Source organism: Herpailurus yagouaroundi, unplaced genomic scaffold, assembly GCF_014898765.1.
Source record: "Herpailurus yagouaroundi ecotype Mexico unplaced genomic scaffold, PumYag 163, whole genome shotgun sequence".
Taxonomy (NCBI): domain Eukaryota; kingdom Metazoa; phylum Chordata; class Mammalia; order Carnivora; family Felidae; genus Herpailurus; species Herpailurus yagouaroundi.
This window is the reverse complement of record NW_024412404.1, coordinates 26,751,456-26,769,309: the sequence shown is the minus strand read 5'-3', so window position 1 is coordinate 26,769,309 and position 17,854 is coordinate 26,751,456. Positions and strand designations below refer to the sequence as shown.

At 39.0% G+C, this 17,854-nt stretch overlaps 1 protein-coding gene across 4 annotated transcripts in view; it reads right to left on the bottom strand.

The window, feature by feature from the left end:
- The window catches only part of MAPK8 (mitogen-activated protein kinase 8), a 102,618-nt gene extending 87,108 nt beyond the window's left edge, over positions 1 to 15,510 (bottom strand). For 2 of the 4 annotated variants that reach the window (XM_040485683.1, XM_040485687.1), the window contains exon 1: positions 15,358 to 15,509. The gene's annotated coding sequence lies outside the window, so the exon portion shown is untranslated. Of the gene's footprint in view, positions 1 to 13,837; positions 13,992 to 15,357 lie in introns of all 4 variants that reach the window. The other 2 variants (XM_040485684.1, XM_040485686.1) reach the window with 2 other exon arrangements.
- Between the last annotated feature and the right edge of the window lie 2,344 nt (positions 15,511 to 17,854).

Genomic DNA, 17,854 nt, shown 5'->3' with positions numbered 1-17,854 from the left:
TTTTTGTATGTACATGTGATTATATATGTAGTAATTCCTAAAGAATACACAAAAAGCTCCTGGTTGATAAAGTTGTTTCCTTTTGGGTATGGGTTAATAATTCTGATACTGCTCTGCATACATACATACTGGAATTAAACAATTAAGTAAATGAATCCTATATGGTAGGAGGCAGGTTTCTCAGTATGGAAGGAAATTTACTGTCACTAAGGGGAGAATGCCAAAAAGATCCATGTGGTAATGGATTAGAGTTGAAGACAGTAAGAACTCATGTTTAGCTTAATATAGACACAGATGGTTACATAAAATATTTATAGATATGTGTATAGACACATATTTATATACGTGTATGTTAATATACATACACATTCATTTCTTTGCTGAATGCTGAGAGCACCTAAAAGAAATTAGATCCTAGTAGCGATAAGCACACCTAGCACCCAGATCTTGGTTTCTAATTTTCCAACAACATTCTCTAATGAAAGGAAATAGAGCTCCTTGGAGAAGTGGTTGATTCTAGGATTAGAGCAGAAAATATGTAAGATGGGCTGGAACCACCTTGTACTGACAGAAACTAAAGAAGGCCTCAAAAAACGAAAAACTACAACAAAAAACAACCCACTCTGATGGAGGTATGTCAAAGGCACACAGGAGCCAACTGGAAGACCAACTGGAAGGCCAAAGCTGGAACAATTTGAGCAAGAAAATAATGTAGTATTATTGGGTTACAACCTAAAGTATGAAATAAATAATCATGAATCTCTATTGATACAAAGTCCTGAATTAGTAAACGGGGAAAAGAGTCAAATCTCTCATGTGAAAGGATTTCAACTAATTTATGTATTCCACTCTTAAGAAGGCAAAACATACCTCTTCACTCTTTAAGTATAGCTGCACATAGTGACTTCTTCCAAATAGTACAATGGGTGGGGGGGGGGGGGTGAGTGGAGTCACTTTATACCAGAGAAATCTTACAAACAGGATCTCAGCCAGGTGCTAAAGGCCAACATCAACAGTTACAAATTATGTTAATAGTATGTACCCTTGATATGATGTAATGAAAATGGCACTTTACCCCTATGATCTGCTTCCCCTAAACCCACAATCCCAGTCTAAAAATGAGAAAAAAAATCAGACAAATTCCAACAGAGGGGAATCTACAAAACACCTGACCAGTGCTCCTCAAAACTGTTTTGAAGGAAAACGTTGAAGGAATGTCTGAGTACCCAATGGCAAGAAGATTCTAAGGGGACATGACAAATAAATGGAATGTGGTATCCTAGATGGGATACCTGGAACAGAAAAAGGACATTAGGTAAAAACTAAGGAAAGCTGAATAAACTATGGACTTCGGTTAGTAATAATATATTGACATTAGTTTACTAATTATCATAAATGTACCATATTAATGTAGGAGGATGTTGTTAATAGGAGAAATTGGGTGAGGGTATATGGGAAATCTCTGTAAAATGTTCTAATTTTTTCTGTAAATCTAAAATTTCTAAAAAAATAAACTTTCTAAAAAAAAGAATAGTGACTGAAATGATTATAAAATACTAACCCCCACCCCCACAAATTTCTGTAATACTGAACGAGAGAAAGAAAGAGGTAAATAAAGTTGTTTGCCACCATCGGAGATAACTAGTAACTAATTTTCAGAGTAGAAATCAAGTTCAGAATTCAGAATTCAAGGAGTTTTCAGAGTTAAAAGGTTGATATATCAAAGGAAAATAAACATTTACCTCATCTTTTTAGGAAAAAAATGTGGTTCAATCCTAGTTGACAAGGGAAAAGTCTTTTTAATGGAGGACAGCTGGCTAACAGATCCAGAATAGAAACATTTTGTGAGCCCAAATCAAATAACTGATTTAAAAATTTTTAATGTTTATTTATTTTAGAGAGAGAAACAGAGCACAAGTGGGGGCAGAGAGGAAGACACGGAATCCGAAGCAGGCTCCAGGCTCCAAGCTGTCAGCACAAAGCCCTGACACAGTGCTCAAAGTCACAAACCTCGAGATCATGACCTGAGCCAGTCAGACAACCTACTGAGCCACCCAGGCACCCCTGAAATAACTGATTTAGACAACGAAAGGCTTTAAAAACATCAAGCAAAAAGCTTCTGGGAGACAGAATTTTCTCAGTGAACCAAACTACTGCCTCACTGATCAGCTGCTAATTGCAAAGAGGGGGAAAAAATCTTTATAATGGATAGATCTATAAAATACCACTTTAACCAAATGATCACATTTTAGGCATACAAAACCCGGTGTTATATGCCTTATATTATGAATGAATACAATGTACACAAGAGCATCTAAGCCAAAAAATCTAAATATAATCCAGCATTTAGACCCAACCTTCTATTTTTAGGAAACACAGTGGCTGCAGATACAAATTAAATACCACAAGGAAACAATCAGACAAATTCAGAATGTGAAACATTCTGTAAGACAACTGGCCTGATCTCTTCCAGAAGCCAGGACCATGGGGAGAGCAAGTGGAGGTAGGACAAATGTAGTACAGTAGTCTCCCCTTATCTGAGGTTTTGCTTTCCATGATTTCAACCACTGGTCCTAAAGCAGATGATGCTCCTTCTGACTCACCGTCAGAAGATCAATAGTAGCCTAACACTACATCACAGTGCCTACATCATTCACCTCATGATGAAGTGAATGAATCACACAAGCATTGTATCATCATCACAAGACGGGTGTACAGTACAATAAGATATATAGGGAGGGACAATTTTCACATAGCCTTTATTATACTACATAGTTATGAACTATTTTATTATTATTGTTATTAATTTCTTGCTGGGCCTAATTTACAAATTAAGCTTTATTACAGATATGTATGTATAGGAAAAAGTAGGGTTCGGTACTACCTGCAGTTTCAGGCATCCACTGGGGGTCTTGGAATGTATACTCCACAGAGCGGGGTGGGGGGTGGGAAGGGCACGGATTAAAAGTGTCTAAGGCAACAACAAATGTAACACATGAACTTTGATTGAATCCTGGTTTGAGAAACCTACTTACAAAATGGACAACAGAAGAAACTTGGATACAGAATAAAAATTAAGGTGTTTGGTGTTTTGGGGTTTGTTTTTTGTTTTTGTTTTTGAGAGAGCAAGGAGGGGCAGAGGGAGAGTGAGAGAGAGAATCTTAAGGAGGCTCCATGCCCAGGGAAGAACTGCAGGATGCAGGGTTCTATCTCACCACTGTGAAATCATGACCTGAGCCGAAATCAAAAGTCAGACACTCAACCAACGGAGCCACACAGGCGCCCTAAGTATGGAATTTTCAGAGTGACAAATATGTTCTAAAATTAGGCTGTGGTGATGGCAGCATTATTCCATGAATAACAAGAAGAATTTTTTTTAACTTGTATATTTGAAATAGGTGAATTGTAATGGCGTATAAATTAAATCTCAACGAAGTTGTTAAAAAATTCTTAGCCCCTTTTTACTTGTGATATTACTCTGTGATATTTTCTATTCTGTTTCATTTAAAACCACGACATTAGTTGTGACCTCCTAAATTCATTCTCCACTAATGGGTCATGACTGGCAACTTGAAAGACACTGCCATAGAGTCCTCTAACAGTAGAACTGATGCCCACATCTCCTATTATCAGGACCAATCTCATTCATGCTTCATGTCCCAGAAAAAGTCCAACTCTTCCTGGTCACCTTCTCTGAGTTCTTAACTGCCACATCCTCCATGTACATGTACAATGGAGGTGGTGTACATCCTCCATTTTACCGAATCCGTCACCTCTCCTCAGCCCTTCACTGGGCTGAAATTCCTAGTTTGTGACAAACTTAGCTGATTACACGTTTACCATTCCTTATTATCATCTACCCTCCTTCCAATTCTTCTCCACTGATTAAGGATGTTCGCAACTCGTTCACAGTATCCTTACTGCCGTCACCACCTACTGACCACCATTCATGCAGACTAACCCCTTTAATACCTCAGCCTCTTTAATTCATTGGTGTCCTCATTTCCACAGACTCTTCATTCAATCCCACTTTAGCAGTGCATTTTCCAAAGTATCCTGGGTATTATCATTGCCAGAAACGATTATACCTGTTAAATCTCTATTTCAAGCATCCCACTCTGACCAACACACTCAATCCTTCTAGTTCATTACTTTATCCAATCCCACCCACCCCCAACAATTCTAATTGAAATTTCCAATACATTAATGCTACCACTTCCTTACTATCCATTCTGATTTCACCTCCTTTTCTTGTCCAGTTACGAGTTCACGATTCATCACCACTCCTGTAAGCACTCCCTTTAAAAAGCCCTTATTTTCCTTGTCCCTTCCTTTTTCCTTATTTTATAGTGACCTAGTTTTATGTGTCACTTTGGTTGTGCGGCAGTCCTGTTATTCAATCAAACACAAATCTAAGTGTTGCTATGACAATATTTTGCAGATGTTGCTAACATCCACAGTCAGTTGACTGTAGGTAAAGGAGATTATCCTCAATAATGTGGGTGAGCCTCATCCAATCCGATGAAATGTCTTAAGGGACAAACTGAGGTTTTCCTGAGAAAGAGGAAATTCTACTTCAGGTCTGTAGCATCAACTCTTGCCCAAGAGTTTCCTGCCAGCCTGCCCTACAGATTTCCAACCTGCCAGCCTCCAACTGTGTAAGCAAATTCTTTGAAATTTCTTTATATATAAATATCTGCTACTGATGCTCTCTCTTTAGAAATCTGATACACCTAGCAAAACCTCACCCCAGAAGTTGATCTGCCTATCCGTGTTTGTATCTAACCAGTTAAATAATGCCAGCGGGGGGAGGGGGGGAATCACAAAACCAGCCTGACTAATATCACTTTAAATTCAAGATTTCAAACCTTAAAAGAATAATTAATCAATACTTCCTGGCAAACTGCTTAAAACTTCCCAAACTCCCTTCCCCCTCTTGCCCATACCAAACTCATACTTCACTGAGAAAACTGAAACCAGGACAGAAGATAAAGGCTGAACACAAGAAGGATAAGCTTTCATCTTCTAACCACCAAACTTCCTTACAAGGGCACACAATTTTTCTGCATTTCCTCCTCTTTGATGGAAGACCTCTGTCTAACAAAGACCAATCTCTCTACTCATGCTCTCCATTCCTTTTCCTGTATATTCTCTTTTTCATTCACTAGACCCTATATTTTACTTTATCTACCCATTCACTCTTCTGTTTCAATTCATGGCTAATCTTTAAGAAGTTTTCTACATATACTATACCTGCATTTGCTCATTTCTCATTTACTCTTAAAAAAACTTTTCATTCAATGTATTTTGACTGATTTCAATTTGGTTTCTTTCTCTTCACTTCAGTAAAACTCATCAACGTCACCAGCAATTTCCCACATAATCTTTCTGTGCCTGCTTCCTCATCTATAAAATGGGAAAAACGCTGAACAGAGTCTACCTCATAGGGCTGTTGTGTGATGTTTAAACACTTTAACATATGTAAAGCACTAGAACAGTGCTTGGTATATGATAAGTATTGAATAAGTATTAGCTATTATTAGAACATTCTGGATTCTTGTTTTCCCTCGGTTTTGATTATTTATTTCTATCTGCTTATTCAACAGTGTGTGAGTCCTGGAGGAGTAAATCACCTCAGATTTTTGTGGGGCAGGGAGAGGTGGAAAGATACAAACCCAACTATGAAATCTCCATTAAACAATTAAATTGAATTGAATTTCAGCCAAATATCTTCAACCATGACATAATTTCACCAGGATGAGATACCTCAAGCCCAATAGTCAAATCAAACCCACTCCTTCCACTCATTCCTCTACCTCCATGCTTTCCAGTCTTGCAGATTTTTGCCAGCATCATTTTTCTAAGTCTAAGTCCTTCCTCTCCACATTGATTTGCTGCTCACTTCTATATAGCTTGACTCTCCACTTTGATTATATGTTTCCAGACAGCAGACTAAGTTATACTTCCAGAAACTGCCTCTGGGTGCTATGTACATAGAAAACTATCTATAAGTAATACCAAATAAGAGACAAAAAAGTTATTTACTAATTCTGCATTCACTGTCAAATGATGACTAGCTTGTCTACTTGACGTTTTGGAAACCATGATTCAAGTCTATTTAATGTTAATGTTAAAAAACTACACATTGCCCTAATTACTCTCATAATCCCTCCTGAATTGCATTACTCACATCCTTTAAATACTCAACAAGTATACAGATATTTTGATCTTTGTTTTATACACTGTGGAAGAAAACTATGTTTAAAAATCACTAAAAGCTGGGAGAGGGGAGGTAAACCTGGAGAAAGTGAAAAAGGATACATGGTTTATACCTGATAATAAAAATTTCAACTACAGAATTACTACGAATTACAAGTTTAAAAAATTTTTTTTTCAACGTTTATTTATTTTTGGGACAGAGAGAGACAGAGCATGAACGGGGGAGGGGCAGAGAGAGAGGGAGACACAGAATCGGAAACAGGCTCCAGGCTCTGAGCCATCAGCCCAGAGCCCGACGCGGGGCTCGAACTCACGGACCGCGAGACCGTGACCTGGCTGAAGTCGGACGCTTAACCGACTGCGCCACCCAGGCGCCCCTACAAATTACAAGTTTTAAAAGGGAGTTTAACATACAAATTATTATTAAATATACAAATTATTAATTAATGAGCAAAATAAACAGCTTTCTTATATATACAATCAGGTAGAAGATAAAATGAAAGATGCCATTTCTAACAGAGAAAAGAAAGAAAAAAAATTAATAGCAAAAAACCTAAAAATGCTATTAGGAACCCAAAAAGGGACTTGAAGAAATGAAAAGATTAAGGTTTTCCATATTCTTGGATAGAGAGACACGACACTTTCATAAAGCTGCCAATAAATATGAAGAAAACCCTAAACACAAAGTGAATCTATGTGATAGAAGTTAAGGTGGGAGGGGTGGTGCACAAGAAGAGATATTAACTTGAAAAGAGCATAAGAAAACTTTCTGGGTAATGGTAATGTTCCAGATCTCGATCTGGGTGTTGCACAGAATATATACATAGGCAAAATTCATTGGGCTATACATTTAAGGACTGTGCATCTTACTACAAATTTTACCTTCATAAAATAAAAAAATCAAGTCATCCCAACAGAAATGGTAACTAAACTAAATGGACTGATTGCAAAATTTCATATAAACAAGATGGAAGTCAGAAAAGGTTTTGAAGAAGAAAGGGAATTAGCCCTAACAGAAAACACAGTATAAAATACAATAATTAAAACAGGATGGTTTGGTTCCCAAATGGGAAGATAGGTCAGTGGACCAGAAATGGTCCCAAATACACATGGAAATCCAGTAAATTATAAAGGTGGCATTTCAAATCTGTAAGACAAAAACTGTTATTCAATAAATCATGTTGGGACAACTGGATGGTTATGTGGTAACAGAAATAAGGTTGGACCTATATATCAGACCTTACTCCAGAATAAATTCCAAATAAGTAAAAGAATTAAAAGTACAAAAAGAGAGTGAGAAAAGAACAAAGAAACCATAAAAGTTCTAGAAAAATGACATTTGAGAATTCTTGCATAGTCTTTAGCTTAGCAAAAGACTTTCTAACCATAACATGCAATTTAGAAGTCAGTAAAGATTGGTAAGCATTTTAACTATTGGGGAAAAAAATTCAGAATGATAAAATCACCATAAAGAAACCAAAAAGTGAAGAGCAAATTAGGAAAAATATTTCCAAAAATTAGCATAGAGCTATTTTCCCTAATATAAAAATAAATTCTACAAATCTAAAAAGATGAGTAACAAAGTGATATAAAAATAGGCAAGGATATGGACAGTTCACAATAAAAAAACTATAAATAGCTCTTAAAAGTAAAAATATGTTTAATGTCTCTCATAATGGCAGGGCTGGTGAAACCAAGTTGGAACAACTTCTACAAATGTTATTTTGGCAATGTCTGTCAAATTTAGAAAGGCACATACATTCTGATCTAGCAATTCCACTTCTGGATATGTATCCTACACATTTCTATGCAAGTGTTAAATGATGCATATTTAAGGTAATCCACTTGACCATGGCTTTTGACAGCAAAAGAACAACCTAAAACAACCTAGATGTACATCAAAAAAGGGGCTAGTTAAATCAATGTTACACCTGTAAAATGGTGTTATGATCTGAATTTGTGTCCCCTTTGGAACTTTGGGAGGTAATTAGTACTGTAAGAGCTTGTGAAGATAGGACCTCAATGATGGGATCACTATCCTAAAAACAGGAAGAGAAAGCAGACACTCCCTCTCTCCAAGTGAGGACACAATGAGGTGACATCTGCAAGCCAGGAAGAGTCCTCACCAGGAACCAAATCTCTGAACACCTTGATCTTGCACTTCCCAGCCTCTAGAACTAGAATGCCTATTGTTTAAGCCACCCAGTCTATGATATTTTGTTATAGCTGTCCCAGCTAAGACAAATGACACACTGTGAAGGTGTTTAAAAAATAAACTTGGTATTTACATAGGAAATCATCTCTAAACTATATTGTTAAGTTAAAAATAAAAGATAAAAGATACTGTGCAAAGTATGCAACAACTCAATGAATAAGGAGGTGAAGTCAGAGGACATACATTACATATGTAAGACACACAATTCCTCATTGACAATTCTGAAATCTGTCAAGCTCAGAAAAATAAGTTTTTTATAAGCTTAGTACAAACCTACCTGGTGTCAAAATCTGACAAAAATTTCCATAAGACTTTATAATCTTTATTTATCTTTAGTGTACTATTTATGCTTTTGAACAGAAATATTAACATTTAATTACAGGATGCTACACACTTCCCCCCCTCCACTAGGGATTTTGAATGAAATGGTCGATGCACTATATTACCTTTCTGCAGCAACCTCCCCCCCCAAAAAAACCCCCAAAAAACAACTAATTCTGAAACGCATCTGGATCCAGGGTTTTGGACAAGTAATTGTGTATTTACTTGCACATACATTAACTTCTTTACAGGGATTCACAGGAAACTTAACACTGTTTCCATGTGGAGGAAGAGAATGGGAAGGATATTTTTTACTATATCTTTCTCAATCTTTGGAATTCTGAATCAAAATGAGTAAGTTACTTAGTCTAAATATAAATAAAATTACTAAAACTTTTTTAATTCTCAGCCAGATGCTTTGGTTTTTGTTTTGACTAAAAAGTAACCCTTTCTTAAGTCACAGAGAAATCTATACAGTGATGGCTTTCCTTTATTTCACTTTTGGTTGACCCTTATGGCAGCTGCGATTCACTCTGTAAAGAGCAAGTCAGAGAAGGGTGAGTATCCATTCCCATTAACAGCTTTTAGAAAACAGCAAGTTCCTGATGTGTTAATGTCTCATGCCAAGCAAAGGCGGTGTGCTTGGCTCTTTTCTTTCCTAGTGACCCTAAAAATATGTTGGGGCTTGAGCCCCTCAGCAACAGGAAGCAGTGAAACCCATACTTCTCTGAGAAAAATTTAAGAAAAATGCTCCTAGCATAAATCTAGCTTTAAGTCTTCAGAGCTTCAATACTGCAGAGTTTGAGGATTCTGGTTAATATGTGAATAGCATCTTTTCTATCTGCTTTTCATATACTTCTTTTAATATCCTACTGTGCTCCAAAATGCATTTGAGATGACTATAAAGTTTGTCTTTTCTCATGATTTACATTTTGACTTATCTGTACCATGTCACAACTTGAACCAGAAATTAGGAAAGAAGACCTCTTGCTTTTTGCGGTTTATCTAGTGAGTATATTTTACTTTATTTTTTTAATAAAGGTTATTTATTTTGAGAGAGAGAGAGAAAGCAAGCATGTGGGGGAGGGGCAGGGGGGAGGAGAGAATCCCAAGCAGGCACCACAAAACTGTGAGATCATGACCTGTGCCAAAATCAAGAGTCAGACACAACCTACTGAGTCACCCAGGTGCCCCTAGTAAGTATATTTTAAAAGGCAAGGTAAGAGATGTATGGTTTGGAAGTCGCCAAATGCTCCACCATCCAGCACTCAGGCCTCAAGATGAAAGAAATTCCCAATGAAACGCCTAACAATATCTGGTTCCTTGAATTAGGACATAAGTGTACTTACGTTTGTCCTTATTTCCCATCAAGTTATACTCACTGAAAGGAAAGACTAACTTCTACTTCCTGTTGCCCCCACATCACCTAATTCCTGGATTGGTGTAGATGGCTTCTCAATGAATACTGCCTATGTAAAACTAACATCATTTCATAGTTGCTGTCTTCAAGAAGGAGCAAGAAATTTGATGTACCAATATAACCACAGAAACACTACACAGAAAACAGAAAAACACAGGAAAAATATTTCCAGATGCCACTTATAAATAATTTCCCTCATTTTTCTAGAGACCTCTAGAAAATGCTTAATGAACTGTTGTGGTTACCCGGTCTCTGACAAATCTGCAATCTTCACAGAGTCAAAATGAAGATTAAAGATATAACAGTATTCCATTTGCTTCAAATACGGGTACATGATACAGCTATTCCCCATTCCTGGATTGCCATTCTTTTAGAAATCTGTCAAAATCAACCTAGGAAAGCTTGGACAATTCTCTGCAGTGGTAAAGGTAAACACGGCAAAATAACTTTGTATCAGAGAATGTGGCAAATAATTTTCTTTTAATATTTGTATCTGGAACGTTTCTAAATTTTAAAGCAGAGAGGATTAGTGGTACAAATGTTAAATCATTTCAGCCAATTCAGATTAGATTCTAAGACAATCCAATTTTAAACAAACCCCAAAGATGCAGCGGAAAACAACTGGCATTTTGGAGAATTCAAATGTTTACTGTACATGAAATTAGTTTTTAATTTACTTGGCATTTTGCATTTGTTCCAAGTTAAAAATCTTAAGTGTTAATAATAGCTAAAATTTCCTGAATACTTTTATCTAGTATTCCAGGTACTATATTACTGTCAAGCACTTCACATACAGTACCTTAAATTTTACAGCCCTATGAGATTATGTGCTATTATTACTCTCATTTGACAAATAATAAAACAAGCCCAAAGATGTTATATACCCTGAACTAACCTGGCCATATAATTAGATTTGGAGCATGAATGTGAACTCAGAGATGACCCTAAAGCCCATGTTAACAACCACTATTAAGTTTGGGCTCCTTAACTTTCTAAAGAATCGGCAGATTTTAACCAAACCTGATGTATCAGGAGACAGGGTACCAGGAGACAGACATGTATTAACACCACATTAGCTATATTTATGATATAATCCACCACCCTGAAAAAGAATGGCGGCTAGTAAGTTTTCTTACCTATTCGCATATAATTTAAAAAACAGATTTCAATGAAATTTAGCCGGTCCAGATATTCGGGGCAGGCTTTTGTTTGGGGAAAGCTCTCATAAATCTTTTAAAAGAACATAAATTCACTGTTTAGATATGCCTTTAGTCCCATGTCTGATCATAAGCTTCTTAAGGCTAATAAACTCTTCATTTTCACATCTTCCACTAACCCTCTGAGAGTAATGGAAGTCTCATTAGTAAGCATGGTGCTGTAAAATGAATAAAATCTATCATTCAAAAACTCTTAGGTTACTGTGAAGCTTTTTTCTAGAAGAATGGGTATTACAGAAAATATCTGACTTAACAATTTTCTCTGCTTCTGAAAATTACAAAAGTCTAAGTTTCACTGCTGTTCTTGACACAGAATTCTGATTATCACCCAAGGACTCTTTTTGTCCTAGTATGTTTTCTGAAGAAAAACCTATCTGGTAACATTTCTATCAAAAAAGAGTTCCAACAGCTTCACTTTATAGTTCTAAATCCAAAGAGGCTAAGCAACTTTTCTATGGCTCTAGAACTCAATGGCAAAGTCCAGAAGACAGAACTGAGAAGTGAACCCAAGTTTGATTCCTGGACAGGTCTAGTTTCACCTACTGCCCTGAATGATAGGACAGCTCTTGTTTCAATACTCCTGTCATCTTTTAGGTAGTAAAGTCTGTTGACTCAGAACTCATTTCTGAAATCAGAGTTCAAGTTAATCTGCATAAGAGAAGACAAATTTTCTAAATGTTCACGTAAGAGCTTATGACTAAGACAACAAGCATCACAGCTCACTGAAATAGGCAAATGATTCATACCTAGAGTTATGTGGCTATAATGACTTCCTTGCACTACATGAATCAGAAAGGCTACTACCTATACCATTGACTTGACCAGAGACCTCTAGAGAGCTGGCACTTTCATGTCAGACATTATTTGACACTTCTATATTTGCAACACAGCATCTAAACTACCTGGTCGATTCAAATGTGTCCAAATTCACTTCACAGACAAATCAGACTAACATGAACCAGACTTCCCATCCAAGTACTAACCAGGCCCGACCCTGCTTAGCTTCTGAGATCAGCCGAGATCGGGCGCGTTCAGGGTGGTATGGCCGTAGACAACTTGAACCAGACTTCTATTCAACAACTTCTTCAACTGCCACTAGGATAATCACTTAAATAATTTCAAGTTGTTTCACTTGAGAATCTTCACAAGGTCATTTCCATAATATAAGGCATTGAGTTAATATTCTAACATCATTAATTTGGGTGGAATTTATTCTTTAATTGCCTTCCCAAGTGGCCTTTCTCCCAGGATCTAAAGGAATTTAAAGGGTATAGTTTCCACCTGTTCTGGGACACTTAAGGAGAGCCCATTTCAGTGCTATCTCTTCCTTTTAACATAATTTAGAGTAGAATGAGGAATGACTACTAATGGGTACAGGGTTTATTCTTGGGGTGATGAAAATGTTCTGGAATTAGATAGTGACCAATGCAAAACTTTGTGAATTCACTAAAAACCACTGATGCACACTCTAAACGGTAAGTCCTATGGTATGTGAATTGTATCTCAATAAAGCTGTGATTTTAAAAAACAAAAGAATTTCATAAACAAAACAAAATAAACTGGTTTCACATGTAACCTGACAGTGAGCTACTGCCAAAGGATTCTATCAGTAAACCTTACTGAAATCTGACATACTAGGCAAAGCAATGAAAGTTTGGGATCTCAAGATTTTCATTCCTTATCTTAATAAAGTATCATTTCCTTTTTATTTGTACTCTACATCAGATATTAATGGGCTCACCTCAAATTCGCTCATATCCAAAACAAATGCTAAAATTCATTAAGCAGTGAGTGGGGAAAAAAGATGTAACTTGGGATAAATCGGTATTATTTAGAGTTTTAGGCCCATATGCTTCACCAAGATAGAATTTTAATTTAAATATTTCTAAAAAAAATGCTATTAGAAGTTAAACATTTCTTTTTTAAAATTTTTTTTTTTTATGTTTATTTATTCTTGACAGAGAGACAGAGCATGAGCGAGGGAGGGGCAGAGCAAGAGGGAGACACCGAATCTGAAGCAGGCTCTGAGATATCAGCACAGAGCCCGACTCGAACTCACAAACTGTGAGATCACGACCTGGGCTGAAGTCAGATGCTTTAACCAACTGAGCCAACCAGGCGCTCCTAGAAATTAAACATTTCTAATAAAACTTTTAGGTAGCCTATTTCCCATATTCTAGCTTTTCTGCTTAGTCATCAGAAACTTCAAAAGCAATAGTCACCAAAAGACAAATGCAATCATTTTTAGACTCCTATTGAAACATCACTGTCTGTGCATGATACACATACTTAAAAAAAAACATTTTAGACGAGGTTTTATTTTAGGATAGCAAATGGTTTAGAAGGGATAGAAAAAAATTGATACTGAAATTGATAAAGACTGGACTTTAAATCTTATTGACTGTAAAGAGCTTTTCATCAATCAGACTTTTATTGAACACTTACTATATTCCAGGCTAGGTGCTGGAGACACAGATGCAAGACAGGCCTGTCCTCAAGGAGGTCCCATTTTGATTTCTTGCTTGCTTTTGTCAGGCACAGCACTAAACATGTTCACTTAGAGCATCTGCCCTCCTAGGTTAACCCACAGCAGGAAAATCTGAGATAGACATTACAAATGACTGTAAGACTGTAAGGCTGTTAAGACTAAAAAGTTAGATTTGGAAATAAATAAAGCTGTTGTACATTTAGACCAACTTCCTAACTCTACTTCCTAATACAACACTGCACTCTAAGTTCCAGATTGTACTACTAACAAAAAATAGTGAAATGACCGAGAGTATAACTAATACCTTTTTTAACACTCATCACTTACATAACTGTATCATTTAAAGGCATATCTATATTTCAAAGCATCCTCTTCCATTAAAATATATTTCCCTTTACCTTCAAACTCTCCATCTGAGTACAGTACTGAACAGTTGCTGAATGAATGAATGAAATAAACAGATGTTCTAATTGTCAAGAAGGTACTTGCTGGATGCTTGTCTCCAAACACAATGGACTGACAGACCAGAATTCTACCGAAGACTACTGAATTTCAGAGGTAAAAATAGTAACCACTGAACACTGATACCATGTAGTCAACATGTTATTAAGTTCACAGTAAACATCTGATAGGGAACTCTCAGAAATAAAAATCAAAAGCGTTCATCGCAACACTCTAAACCGGACTTGATCCTACCATCTAAGGATTGGGAACACAAGGGCAAGACAAAGAGAGGAGAGGGTGGGGTGAAAAAGTCAAAAGGTCACCACCGAGTGACCCTCAAGAGAAATGCCCGCTGACCACTGAAGCTCGCTCACAGCGTGATGGACACCTTCCACGCAAGTCGCGGGCAGGGCTCCCCCTCACAGCCCAGCGCTGAAAGCCACCCCAGCCTTTTTCGAAGCTGCTGCCTGTGTTCGCCCAGAGCCTTAGCACAAAGAAACCACCGAGAAACAAACCACGGACCCTGTGGGCGCCAGGAAGGCGTCCGGACCCGGCAACCGGAGGAGCGCTCTCATCTCCCCATCGCCGGGAGAGGCAGCCAGGGCGCGGCGGGCCGCCCAGGCGCCTCCGTCCGGACCTTCCTCGAAGTGTTTCAGAACTTGCCGCCCGCCGCTTCCCCCTCCCCCCCCCACCTCCCCGCTCCATTTTCCCCTCCCGACGCGGATGCGGGACCCGTGCAAGGAGGGCGCGCGAGGACTGACGGGTGGAACTGAAGTGGCGGGCCGGGGGCTGACGGCCTGGGCGCGCCGGGTCTCGCAGCCCCACGCCCCCTGGCCGGCCCCAGCCTCCCCAGCGCTATTGTTCCCGCGCCGCCCCCGCCCGCCGCGCGCCCCCAGCCGGCGCGCGCTCCCGCCCCCCACTCCCGGGAGGGGGTCAAGGCTGAGGAGAAGGCGGCGGCGGTGGCGGCGGCACAATAACATAAACACGGCGGGGCCGCCGGCCGCCCCGGCCCTGCGGCACCCGCCGCACTCACCCCGCAACGCAGCGAACGGCGACAGGAAAGCCCGCCGGCGGGACTGGCGCCGTCCAGGCGCTCGCCACGGCCGTTACCCAGGGCTGCTCGCGGCTCTGCGTTCCCGGCCGCGTCGTCCGGCCTCGGCCGCTCCGCTGAGTAACAGGGACGCGGGCCGTCACCGCGCACGCCCGCCCACGTCATCGCGCAGGGCCCCACCCCCGCGCCTCGCACACGGCTCTTGGGGCGGGGCAGCCTCGGGGCCCGGATTGCGGGGGCGGGGCTCGAAGTCTGGGGCGGGGCTACTATAGGGACCGGGAGGACTTGCGGAGGTCGCCTGGAGGCGGAGCTGCGGGGAGAGCTTTTGAGGGCCAAGTATGAGGGGCGTGTCGGGGAATCGGAGGGGGCGGGGCCCTGCTCTTGGCACGTGGCGGCGTGTGGCCGGAACTCTAGGCTGCTGGCCGGGGGCGGTCCACCCTTGGGAGCCAGATCTGCTGGGGCTCGTTGCCTCAGGGTTTGAAAGCAGGGTGTGCTTAGACCAGACCCACGCGGGGAGGAGGCACCCGGATTCTGAGCACATACCCGTGAGACAAAATGTCCATTACATTGACCGACATTACGTTCCATTCTGGGGACATGTGCCCGGGGCCCAGCAACCTACAAGAAGGAATTGTTCTTTTCAGCCTCCTTGGAAAAACCTGCCTCGTGTTTTCCCAAAATCCACCTCGTGCCAGATTCAATGCATTACCTGATTTATCTCTCACCCCAGAAGAAACAAATTGGGAAGCCCTTAAATATCCAACAATGGGTGGAAAGGTGTCTAAATTACATACATCTTATGCAATGGAATATATTTTATCAATTTAAATGCCACGTGTTCAAGAAACTCAAGGATGCAGGAAAATGTTCCAATATATCATTAAGAGAAAGAAGGAGGTCTGCCTATATAATGATCCTACCTATATATTATGTGTACATAGAAAAACCTGAAAAGAAATCTGCCAAATTATTTTAACAGTAGTTTATCATTGGACTGTGGAATGAAAGGTGAATTGGTTCTCTTTTATACTTGGGAATTTTTTTTTCCATGGTTTCTAAATGGAACAGTTATGGTCATAATCAGAAAAAAAAGTACATTAATAATGAATATAAATATTTGTTGAATAAATGAGTGAATTCAGGTACACCATCTTCCCATGTCCTGGTGGGCTGGCCTGTTTCCAATGATTCTGAAATGAAAAATAAATGCGAGCAATCATTCATACATTCTCTTCCCATTTCCTTGCTTCCTTTTAGGCTTCTTTATTTCCTTCCTTCATATTTCCAGTAAATATGTATTTTATACCCATTCTGTGCCAGGCACTGTGCTAGCACTGCAATGGAGCTTAAAGATGTAATGAACATAATAAGGAATTAATAATGGTAAACAAATGCAAAATGATCACTGCATTATAATATAAATTGATATTGATATAAGGTATTATGAAACCAATTAATAGAATTAATAAGGCTAGGAAAGTCTTCCCTGAGGCACTGCCTCTTAAGCTAAGAGTAGATTTAACTGGGCAGAAAATATTTCAGACAGAAGTAACTTGGTGTGTAAGGGTCCTATGATGGCATATAATTGCTTATAATATTCTCTTATTATTGTTTTTATTTCTGCTGTGTTGGTTGTGATCTCTCCTCTTTCATTCTTGATTTTATTTATTTGGGTCCTTTCCTTTTTCTTTTTGATCCAACTGGCTAGTGGTTTATCAATTTTGTTAATTCTTTCAAAGAACCAGCTTCTGGTTTCATCTGTTCTACTGGTTTTTTGGTTTTGATAGCATTAATTTCTGCTCTAATCTTTGTTATTTCCTATCATCTGCTGGTTTTGGGTTTTATTTGCTGTTCTTTTTCCAGCTCCTTAAGGCGTAAGGTTAGGTTGTGTATCTGAGATCTTTCTTCCTTCTTTGGGAAGGCCTGGATTGCTATATACTTTCCTCTTATGACCACCTTTGCTGCATCCCAGAGGTTTTGGGTTGTGGTGTTATCATTTTCATTGACTTCCTTATACTTTTTAATTTCCTCTTTAACTTCTTGGTTAGCCCATTCATTCTTTAGTAGGATGTTCTTTAGTCTCCAAGTATTTGTTACCTTTCCAGATTTTTTCTTGTGGTTGATTTAGAGTTTCATAGCGTTGTGGCCTGAAAATATGCATGGTATGATCTTGATCTTTTTGTACTTACTTAGGGCTGATTTGTGTCCCAGTATATGGTCTGTTCTGGAGAACGTTCCATGTGCACTAGAGAAGAATGTATATTCTGCTGCTTTAGGATGAAATGTTCTGAATATACCTGTTAAGTCCATCTGGTCCAGTGTGTCATTCAAAGCCATTGTTTCCTTGTTGATTTTTTGATCAGATGATCTGTCTGTTGCTGTGAGTAGGGTGTTGAAGTCCCCTACTATTATGGTATTACTATCAATGAGTTTCTTTATGTTTGTGATTAATTGATTTATATATTTGGGTGCTCTCACA